Genomic DNA, 10,857 nt, shown 5'->3' on the forward strand with positions numbered 1-10,857 from the left:
AACCTTTAATTTGACATGTCTTAATTCTATGCTATTGGGTAACTCAGTTAACATCTTAGGGCCAATGCTGCGGCTTGCAGTGCCGGCATCCCATATGGGCACCGGTTCGAGACTCGGTTGCTCTACTTCCAATCTAGCTCTCTGCTATGGCCTAGGAAAGCAGTGGAAGATGGCCCAAGTCTTTGGGCCCTTGGACCCACTTGGGAGAACTGGAGGAAGCTCCTGGCTCCTGGCTTGAGATCGGTACAGCTTCAGCCATTGTGGCCATCTTGGGAGTGAGCCAGCAGAAGGAGGACCTCTCTCACTCTCTCTGCCTCTCCTTCTCGCTCTGATTTTCAAATAAATAAATGTTTTTAAAAATCTCAGAATTTTACTATCCTTGCTCATAAAATGGAAGTAAGAACTGTTTCTAGTAGAAGCATCAAATTAAAATAGAAGTAAATGGAATAATCAGCAGTAGCAGCATTGCATGTTTGGTGTTTTAGTTATTTTCTGTCTGTGGAATAGCATCCTGGAATTAATAAGCTCCCTCTGTGTTTCCTCCACATCTTTATCAAAGTCTGTCTTTGCTGCTGTGAGAAGATGTTTTTTAACCAACTGTCTCATTAAATTAAAAGCCTCCAAAGTAAATATGTATAATATCTACCCTGAATATCCAGCACTTAGTATCTAGCAAAGACTATATGACCAAAACCTATGAATTTGGATTAGTTCATCTTTAAATTTTGGAAGAATTCAGGAGTGAAGTCATATAGCTCTAAGCTTTTCTTTTTTGAGAGACTCATTATTGATTGAATATCATGCTTGGTGATTGGTATGTTTAAGTTTTCTAAGTCTTCATATCTCTAGTCTGGTGAAGAGTATGTGTCCAGAAATCTATTCACTTTTTCTAGATTGTCCAATTTGCTGGCATATAGCTGTTTGTAATAATTCCTAATGATTATTTGCACTTCTGTAGTATAAGTTATAACTTTCATGATGAAAATGTTTATAAATTTGGTACTGAAGGAACATACCTCAATACAAAGAAAGCAATTTATGACAGCTCTCCTTTTGCATCTCCAGTTTTACTAAGTTGGATATTCTCACTTATTTTAGGTTAGTGTGGAAAATGGTTTAACAATTTTTCTTGATTTCTTTTTCATTTATTCCTTTGTTAATTTTTTTCCTTCTACTAATTTGTGTATGGTTTGTTCTACATTTGCTAAGTCCACTAGATGCATTGTTTTTTTGTTTTTGTTTTTTGTTTGTTTGTTTGTTTGACAGGCAGAGTGGATAGTGAGAGAGAGAGAGACAGAGAGAAAGGTCTTCCTTTTTTGCCGTTGGTTCACCCTCCAATGGCCATTGCGGCCGGCGCATCTTGCTGATCCGAACCCAGGAGCCAGGTGCTTCTCCTGGTCTCCCATGCGGGTGCAGGGCCCAAGCACTTGGGCCATCCTCCACTGCCTTCCCGGGCCACAGCAGAGAGCTGGCCTGGAAGAGGGGCAACCAGGATAGAATCCGGCTCCCCAACCGGGATTAGAACCTGGTGTGCCGGCGCCGCAAGGCGGAGGATTAGCCTGCTAAGCCACAGCGCCGGCCATAGATGCATTGTTAAATTGTTTATTGCATACCTTTACAATATTTTGACATAGGCACTTATTGCAATAAACCTTCCTCTTAACACTGATTTTGCTATAATCCATAAGTTTTGATATGTGTGTTTTCATTTTCATTCATTTCAAGGAGTTTTTTTTAATTTTATTATTTTTGAGCTCTTCTATAGCCCACTATTCATTCAGCAGCATAGTGTTCAACCTCATATGTTTGTGTGTTTCCTAGAATTTCTTTCGTTGTTGATTTCCAGGTTCATTCCATTGCGGTCAGAAAGAATACATATGATTTGAATATTTTTGAATTTGCTGAAACTTGTTTTATGACCCCGAATATATTGTATCCTAGAGAATATTTCATGAAATGATGAAATTAAAGTGTATTCTGCAGTTCTGGGATGCAGCATTCCATAGATATATATTAGGTTCATTCAGTCTAGTATAAATTAGATCTGTTGTTTCTTTCTTGATCTTTGGCCTGGTTGATCTTTCCATTGATGAAAGTTGGGTATTGAAGTCAACTGATTTTTATCTTTTTAGAACTTATGTCTCCCTTTAAATATATCAATACTTGTTTTATGGAAGTGGGAGCCCTACATTGAATACATTTACATTTATTATATACATATATATTTGCTTGTTGAACTTATCCATTAATCATTATATGATGACCCTCCTTATCTTTTTTAAGAGTTTTTTGTAATAAAGTCTATTTTGTCTGATCATAGCTACTCTTTTTCACTTTTTATTTCCATTTTATAGAATATCTTTTTTCATCCTATCATTTTCAGGCTGTGTGTGTCTTTATTGGTGAAATTTCCCATAGGCAGTGTAGAGATAGGTCTTATTATTTTACCCACTCAAATTGTCGGTGTCTTTTAATTATAGAATTTAGGCCATTCAAAATTGTTATTGACAAGTAATGACTTGTTCCTACCATTTCCCTATAAATATTCCTATTGTTTTGAATCTCCTTTATTATAGTATTAGGAGGTTTTCTGCCTTCAAACTATTTCACATTGCTGATTGTCTTTCTCTCTGTAAATATTATGTATTTAAGTAATATTTGTAAGGCTGACCAAGTGGTGACAAATTCTTTCAAGGTTTGCTTGTCTTGGATGGTCTTTGTTTCACTTTCATTAGTGAATGAGAGAGTCACTGTGTTGCAGGGTTGCAGAGTTGTTTCAGCATATGAAAATTAATAAACATGATATATAACATCAACAAAATGATGTGTAAAGCCATAAGATTATTTCAATAGATTCAGGAAAAGCATTTGAAAAGATATCCTTTCATGATAAAAACGTTAAAAAATTAATACAGAAGGAACATACCTAAACACAATTTGAGCAATTTATGACAAATCCAGCATCATATTTAATGGGAAAAGGCTGGAGACATTTCCACTAAGATACAGAGCCAGGCAAGGATGGCCACTATCACCACTATTATTCAGTATAGTTATGGAAATTTTAACCAGAGTCTTTAGGCAAGGAAAAGAACTTAAGAGGCTCAAAATAGGAAAGCAGGAAATCAAATTATTCCTATTTGTAGATGAATAAACAGATGTAGAATAGTACAAACAAAGCTGGAGGCATCACAACACCAGATTTCAAGACATAATCCAGGGCTGTTACAATCAAAACAGCCTGGTACTGGAAGAAGAATAGATATGTGCAGACCAATAGATCAGAATAGAAACCCTAGAAATTAACCCACACATCCACCACCAACTAATCTTTGATAAATGAGCTACCATCTCTCTCTCTGGAGCAAGGACAGTCTCCTTAACAAACTGTGTTGGGAAAATTGGATTTCCACTTGCAAAAATTTAAAGATCCTTGTGCCCTATGCAAAAATTAACTCACAACACATCAAGGACCTAAACTTAAGACCTAAAACCATCAAATTACCAAGGTAGAATAGGGGAAATACTGCAGGATATTGGCAAAGGCAAAGACTTCTTTAATAAGACCCCAGAAGCACAAGTAATAAAAGCAAAAATGGACAAATGAGATTAAATCAAGGGAAAAAGTTATGTACCTCAAAGAGATTTATTAACAAAGCTAGGAAGCAATTGACAGGACAGTAGAAAATATTTGCAAAATATGTATCCAATAAAGGGTTAATATACAGAATATACAAGGAGTTCAATAAACTCCACAACAACAAAACAAACAATACATTTAAGAAATGCAAAATGGCATGAACAGGCATTTTTCAAATGACCAACAAATGCATGAAAAATTGTTCAGGCTCACTAGCCATCAGGAAAATGCAAATGAAAACCAAATGATGTATAACCTTCCTCCAGCTAGAGTGTCTATTATCCAAAAATCAAAAAGTACCAAGTGCTGGCAAGGTTGTAAAGAAAATGGTACCCTAATACACTATTGGTGGGAATGTAAATTGGTGCAACCAGTATGGAAAATAGTTAGAAAATTCCTCAGAAAATCAAAAATCTACAATATGACCCAGCTACACTCCTGGGGATATAGCCCAGTTAAATGAAAAAAGGGTATTAAATAGATATCTGTACTCCCATGACATGGCAGCTCAATTCATGATAGGAAGATCTGGGATCAATGTAGATGTCCATCAACTGATGATTGGATAAATAAAACATGGTATTTATAAACAAAGGAATTTTACTCAGTCACAGAAAAGATTAAAATCCTGAGAACTTCAATAAAATGGATGCAGCTGGAGATCATTATGATAAGTGAAATAAGCCAGACCCAGTATGGCAAATTTCACATGTTTTCTATTATTTGTGGAAGTTAATATAGAAGAGGGTATAAAAATCATGTGATGTCATATCATTTACTACTTAGTTATAAATATTGCTTCACTGTTTACTACCATGTAAATGAAAATATATTTTTGTGTCCCCATATTTAATAAAAGAGAAATGTGGAGGTGATAGTAAGGACTCTTGGGGTACTAGAAATTTTTTTTCTTAATTTCACTATTTGTAATCAGCGTGGAAAAGCTGACTTGTTCTGGGAAGGCTGACTTATTCCCTCATTTCTCTATTCTCTTCAAGATGGGAAACTGACCCTATGCTAAAAGACTCTCCAGGATGTACAATTTGATCTTTAAGACCTCATAAAAGGGATGGTTAACATTTATCTGTAATAACTGCATAGCCAAAATGAGCTTAAATTATGATTTCACAGCTATATTTACTTTGCCATGGCCACAGTAAATAGGCAAAACCTCCCTTTTCAAACCAAATTCAGGGAGAGAAAGTCTTAAAGTGAGGACATATCTTACCTCATGAGCATTGTCTACCTCGCAGAAAAACCACTATCAGAATATGTCTGTGAATATAGATTCCTAGCTTAGGCCACCAAAGACTAGAGATGGGACTGAGCACCCCCTTGACTTGCATCCTCTTAAAGGCTGCCTCTGTGGTCTCCTTTACTGGAAACCAGGAGGAAAGAGGAGCAGGCTAGGCAGCAATCGCAATGTAAAGATACTTGGCAGGCCAATTACACAGTGACCTACCATCAAGGAGACCCAACAGGCCCATCTACTGCAAATGGCACTGGGGTTCTATATGGAAAGCCAAGGCTTCAGATAGACACAAAAGTCAGCTTTAAGAGAGCTCTGGAAGCTCACTAGCCAAGAACTGGGTCACTAGAAACAGGACTGCCCTAGGAGTTGAAGGACTCTTGGGTCAGAGCCATAGACTCTGTTGGCTGCAAACTGAAAAAAACCCTTCCTCTACCCAGCTTCCAAAGTAACCACCACTGTTGAGGGGACGGCCAGGGAGGGTAAGTAACATTGCAGGCCACCTACCCTCTACTCAGGCCAGCTCTCCTCCCAGACCAGCTAGGTAATGGAAGTGAACAAGGTGCCTTCCCTAAGGAAGTCCACACCTCCTTTATGATGTCTCTTCACCCCATGTGAAGAGATAGTTGGGTCTGAGCAGCATACTGGCCAGGCCTTAAAGCCTACCTGATTATTATCAAGCTACTTCTTTCAATTTCTATTTGCCTCTCACTGGGAAAACTTGCACCTTTCTGAGGTCCTCTAATAATGACTCTGTCCTTTGTTTTAGACCCTGTGAGTTTAATCTGCTTATTGGATTCATTTTCTCCAAACATGAAACAGTGAGATTCTAGATGGCCATGCACAAGAAACCTTGGATGGAAGCAGTTTCTGCAAGTTGGCACTTCATCCCCGACCTGCTGCCGGAACCCTGTGTTGACTGCCATTCCCAATGATGCCCATTTTCAGCGTGAAGCAGCCAGAGTGGTCATCACCTAGTTCTCCTAACAGAAGTTGGGGTCCATTTTTTCTGTGTAGGGGAGAATGTGAGAAGTCACATGGGTTAATAACCAGTCAGGGTAAACTCAGTGGAAATTGGGGATGCAGAGTGCTTGTTTTCCCCAAAAAGTTATCTTTAGCAAGGTCAAAAGTGCCTGTCTGCCCACTCCTTGAAAGCTTCCAATTTTACCATAAGATTAGCAAGGGAATGGGGATTCCATCTTTGTGAGCTCACAGTTTATTGTAAACAAGTTACCTATCCCACCCCTCAGCAAATAAGATTACAAATCAGGTCTTTTGAAGGGTTTTGTCCCTGATTTGTAACTGAATGTAAATCTGATTTTCAAGTTTTTTTCTTCAAAATTGTGCTTAAAAATTCCACTACTACCAGCCCCTTTGGGGTTTCCTTTCTTTTTTTTTTTTTTTTTTTTGACAGGCAGAGTGGACAGTGAGAGAGAGACAGAGAGAAAGGTCTTCCTTTTGCCGTTGGTTCACCCTCCAATGGCCGCCGCGGTAGCGCGCTGCGGCCGGCGCACCGCGCTGAGCCGATGGCAGGAGCCAGGTGCTTCTCCTGGTCTCCCATGGGGTGCAGAGCCCAAACACTTGGGCCATCCTCCACTGCACTCCCTGGCCACAGCAGAGAGCTGGCCTGGAAGAGGGGCAACCGGGACAGGATTGGTGCCCCGACCGGGACTAGAACCCGGTGTGCCGGCGCCGCAAGGTGGAGGATTAGCCTGTTGAGCCACGGCGCCGGCCTGGGGTTTCCTTTCTTGGAGCCCCCATCCATGCAACTCTGGCTGGAGGTCTTTGACTCTTATAAATCTTGCTTTTAATTTTTTTTAAAAAAAAAAGAGAGAAAGAAATGGAGAGGGGGCAATAATGAGGACTCTTGGTGTACTACCAATGTTTTTTCTTAATTGGTTATTGGTTATGAGTGTGGTAAGAGGACAAAACTCATTTATATGCATACTCGTGCATTTCTTGGTATGTAAATGTGTTTCAATAGCATGTATAAATAAAAAATTATGGAATATTTATAATAAAGAAAAGTCTTTCAAAAATCAAACAAGAAAGAAAAGAGTGGAGTGAAAGGTTTTATGTGTTGGGGAAATCCAACAAAGTAGAATTCAGTATTCATGGAAATTATATTTTAAAAGTAAAGTAAAGGAGAAATAGATTTTCTCAGAGAAGTAAAAATCAGAAATTTTTAAAACTTTCAATAAATGGATAAATTCCTGGATACATAAAACCAATCAAGATTAAATCAATAAGATATAGACAATCATAACAAGCACTGAGTTTAGAGCAGTAATTAAAAGGTGTTGTGGCCAGTGCCATGGCTCACTTGGTTAATCCTCTGCCTGCGGTGCCATTATCCCGTATGGATGCCGGGTTCTAGTCCTGGTTGCTCCTCTTCCAGTCCAGCTCTCTGCTATGGCCCAGGAAGGCAGTGGAGGATGACCCAAGTGCTTGGGCCCCTGCACCCACGTGGGAGTCCAGGAGGAAGCACTTGGCTCCTGGTTTCAGATCAGAGTAGCTCCGGCCTTAGCAGCCATTTAGGGGTGAACCAATGGAAAGAAGACCTTTCTTTCTCTCTCTCATTCTCTCTCTCCCTCTTTCACTGTCTAGCTCTATCTGTCCAAAAAAAAAAAAAAAAAAAGGTAAAAAGGTGTCTAGTAAACAAAAGTCTAGGATCTGATGGCCTCACTACTGAATTCTATAAAACATTTATATAGGAAATAATTCCAATACTTTTCAAGCTATTCTAAAATATTCAACAGAATGAAAATCCACAAAACTGTTTTTATAAGTACTAATTTATTTGTTTTATGCCAGAGTTAGAAAGAGAGAGAAGGAGGGAGAGAGACAGAGAGAACACTTACATCTGGTTTTTCACTCCCTAAGTAGTCACAACAGTTGGGACTGGACCAGGCCAAATCTAGGAGCCAGGAACGACATACAAGTTTCCCATATGGGTGGCAGGGGCCCAAGTACTCTGAACATCTCCCACTCCTTTCTTGGGTGCATTAGTAGGAATTGGATCAAAAGTGGTGGTCAGAACACAAAACAGCACTGATGCAGAATGTCAACATTGCAGTTGGCAGCTTAATGTGCTGTGCCACAATGCAAGCCCCTGCCTAACCAGAATGAAATATCATTTTGTCCCTGTCAGAATGGCTATTATCCGAACAACAGAAAGTAACAAATGTTAGTGAGGACATGGAGAAAGGGGAACTCTTAAATGCTGTGGGTGGTAATGTAAATTAAGACAACCACTGTGGAAAACAGTATGGGGATCTCTTAAAAACCAGAAATAGATCTCTTAAAAGCTAGAGGTAGGATCCAGCAATCACACTACTGGTATATATCCAAAACACATGATCAAACATAAAAGAGATACCCACACCTGCTTCATGTTTAAAGAAGCACTATTCACAATAGCCAAAATCTGAAATCAACCAAGGTGTCCATCAACACATGAATGGATAAAGAAGATGTGGTGTATATATGCACAAAGGAATATTATTCAGCTATATAAAAGGATGAAATTCTACCACTCGCATCAAAGTGGATGGAACTTGAGGACATCATGTGGAGTGAAATAAGTCGGGAACAGAAAGACAAATACTACATGATTTCCATTATATATAGGAGCTAAAATTTAAAAAGGAAAAAAGAAAAGAAATGCCTGTGTGTATCAGTATTGCTATAAATGTAGTTTTTGTAAAACATTCTCTTAGACCTTTGGTTTAGAATGTTATACTTGATAGTTTTAATGATCTATGATTGCTTTAAATTTTACTGTATATGAGTGAAATGGCCAGTTTTCCATTCAGTTATTGTTTATAGCCACTGCTTATTTTCCCAGTAAATTAGGGCCTTTTTCCTTTTTACTTGTTAAGCATATTTGGTGAAGTACTCAAGATTTTTACTATAATGTAAACTAAAAAATATGTTATCTTGAAAATACAAGAAATTAAGAAAGAAAGAGATGGAAAGAGAGAGAGAGGGAAAGAGAAAGGGGGAGAGAAGAAGAGAGTAAGGAATATCATTATATTCTTTCAATTGTATCTATGAACTATATTGAATCTGTTAAAAATATTTAAAATTAAAAAAAAAATTTTAAAAAGTTGGCAACTAAAAAAGAAACAAGTAATACAGAACATATTATATCAAAGAGATATCTGGTCCACCATTTTTATAGCAGCAATTGTTCACAATCGTTGAAACATGGATTCCATGAAAACAGAATTACATCACCAGGTGAATGAAGACAATATTATTTATATATATATATATATATACACACACACACACACACATGCATACATTTATGTATATAATGTTCAACTATTAAAAAGAATGAAATTCTATCATTTGGATCAAAATGCAGGCAAATCATGTTGAGTGAAATAAACCAGATACAGAAATACAAACACCTTAATTCTCCACTACACATGGAAACCAAAAAAAAATTTTTTTTTTGACAGGCAGAGTGGACAGTGAGAGAGAGAGACAGAGAGAAAGGTCTTCCTTTGCCGTTGGTTCACCCTCCAATGGCCTCCGCGGATGGCGCGCTGCGGCCGGCGCACCACGCTGATCCGATGGCAGGAGCCAGGTGCTTCTCCTGGTCTCTCATGCGGGTGCAGGGCCCAAGGACCTGGGCCATCCTCCACTGCACTCCCTGGCCACAGCAGAGAGCTGGACTGGAAGAGGGGCAACTGGGACAGAATCCGGTGCCCCGACCGGGACTAAAACCCAGGGTGCCAGCGCCACTAGGAGGAGGATTAGCCTGTTGAGCCATGGCGCCGGCCCTAAAATTTTTTTAAAAATTGAAAAAAAAAAATCAAAAAACAAAAAGAAAAAGAAATGTTTGTGTGCATCGGTATTGTTTCAAATATCTTTTTTTTGTCAAACTCTGTTTCATATCTTTGTTAACCTAATGGTTGTGAATGTTATGATCCCACAATTTTAATGACCTGTTTTTTTTTTAATTTTATTTGTTATACAAGTTTCATGTATTTCATATATATAGATTTAGGAACATAGTGACACTACCCCCGACTGTGCCTCCTGCCCATGCTCCAACCCTTGCTCCTTACCCCTCTCACATTCTCATTCTTAATTTTTACAAAGATCTATTCACAGTTTAATTAATGATCATATAGTTAACCCTACACTAAGTAAAAAAGCTCAACAAATAGTGTGAAGAGAAAAACAAACAAATAAAAAACAACAGAACAACAGAAGAGATAAGAGCTGTAAATAATCATCAAATCTCAAAATGTCCATTTCACTCCAATACACTACATTTCAGAAACTCTATTTGTTATATCCAATCAGGGATATAATAAGCTTGGCTTATTTCACTAAGTATAATGGTTTTCAGCTGAGTTCATCTTGTGGTAAAAGACAGGATTTCATTTTTAATTTTTTTTTAACAGCTGAGTAGTACTCAATAGTGTATATATACCATAATTTCTTTATCCAGTCAACAGTTGATAGACATCTGGTTTGATTCCATCTCTTAGCTATTGTGAATTGTGCTGCAATGAACACGGGGGGTACTGATAACTTTTTCATATACTGATAAGAACAGATACTACACTTGATCTTAGCCAAAAGGCTGAGAAGCGATTAACTTTTTCATATACTGATCTCTCTTTGGTTTGGTTAAATTCCCAGGAATGGGTGGCAAGACCAGAAAACATTCCTACCAACAGTTGTTCAGGGTACCTTTTTCCTCACATTCTTGCCAGCATTTGTCTTTTGTTAATGTCCATATGTGAGCCATTATGACTGGAATGAGGTGGAATCTCAGTGTGATTTTGATTTGCATTTCCCTGATGTCTAGTGACCCTGAGCATTTTCTCAAGTGTCTGTTGGCCATTTGAATTTCCTCTCTTGAAAAATGCCCAATTCTTTATTGGATTGTTTGATCTTTTGTTGTTGAATTACTTGAGCTCTTTATAGATTCTGGATGTTATCC

At 38.2% G+C, this 10,857-nt stretch overlaps 1 pseudogene; it reads right to left on the bottom strand.

Annotated features, from left to right (window-relative positions):
* Positions 1-10,427: 10,427 nt before the first annotated feature.
* LOC133772124 (U2 spliceosomal RNA) lies at positions 10,428-10,506 on the bottom strand (annotated as a pseudogene).
* Between the last annotated feature and the right edge of the window lie 351 nt (positions 10,507-10,857).

The sequence above is a fragment of the Lepus europaeus genome, chromosome 12 (assembly GCF_033115175.1).
Source record: "Lepus europaeus isolate LE1 chromosome 12, mLepTim1.pri, whole genome shotgun sequence".
Classification (NCBI taxonomy): Eukaryota; Metazoa; Chordata; class Mammalia; order Lagomorpha; family Leporidae; genus Lepus; species Lepus europaeus.